We start from the raw sequence: 904 nt of genomic DNA, 5'->3' as shown, positions 1-904 counted from the left end.
TGCCTGGCAGGGTGACCTTTCTGAGCGTAGACACAGGCTCGGATTAGCCCCGGAAGGTGCTTTAGGGAAAGCTACAAATCGGTGCGGGGACAGCTCGCTGCGGAGCTCCGCGCCGTGCCCTTGCTGCGGGATCACGGCAGCATCTGGGGGTGCTCGAAAACCAAACAGCCTTAGCCCCCACGGGGTCCCGGCCGCGAACGTGGCGGGGCCTGTCCAGTGGTTTGCTGAAGAAGTTGGATCACTTCATGGGTTTTTTGGAGTGAGGTTTAGTGCCTGATTTACTTTAATATTGACCTTATTGCTTTCAAGGCATTTCTCCCTGCTGGGAAACTCGGACACGTGTTTGCGTCTGGTAAAACACGCGCGGTTGGTGTCTCTAAAAGGCCCCGTCCCTCTCGTTCTCCAGGCGTTTTGTCTCCTGGTGCAGCGAAAGCTGCACCTCTCAGAAGAGGTGACACGAGAATTAGCTGTTGAAGTCATCATGTGAGCTGAGAAGACACATTAATAGGAAGTCGGGGGCGCAGGAGGAAAGGAGAAGCAATGTCACAAGATGGAAAGGCTTCTTACTGTAAGACATGTCATTAACATGCAAACGTGTGCTAATGAGAGGCTTGTGATTTGAATCTAAAAGCCGAGAGTGGAAGGGGGTGTCACTGGGGAGGGGGGTGACACTGGAGCTTGGCAGGGGCTGTGCTGGCCTTTCCCAGGGACGGGACGTGCCTCGGCACAGGTCCTGGGTCCGTTTTGGTGCCCGGCGTCCCGTTGGAGCTGGGCTGCTGGCGTTTTGCCGCGTGGCCCTCTGCGGCGGCGCTCGCTGGGTATTGGCGCTTGGCGTTGTCTCAGGACTTCACCGGCTGGGGCTCCTCCCCGTTTGCTTCCCGCCGGGGTTCGGCGGCGGGCTGGC

General features: G+C 58.1%; 1 protein-coding gene across 1 annotated transcript in view; it reads left to right on the top strand.

Moving 5' to 3' along the window:
* Positions 1 to 490: 490 nt before the first annotated feature.
* Positions 491 to 904, top strand: part of STARD3 (StAR-related lipid transfer (START) domain containing 3) — a gene marked incomplete at its 3' end in the record, with an annotated part of 15222 nt that continues 14808 nt past the window's right edge. The window contains exon 1 of the mRNA XM_009334799.1: positions 491 to 568. The remainder of the gene's footprint in view (positions 569 to 904) is intronic.

This window comes from Pygoscelis adeliae, unplaced genomic scaffold (assembly GCF_000699105.1).
Source record: "Pygoscelis adeliae isolate BGI_AS28 unplaced genomic scaffold, ASM69910v1 Scaffold1182, whole genome shotgun sequence".
In the NCBI taxonomy this organism is placed as follows: Eukaryota; Metazoa; Chordata; class Aves; order Sphenisciformes; family Spheniscidae; genus Pygoscelis; species Pygoscelis adeliae.
The sequence above is the reverse complement of the archived record's forward strand: the minus strand, read 5'-3'. Positions and strand labels throughout refer to the sequence as shown.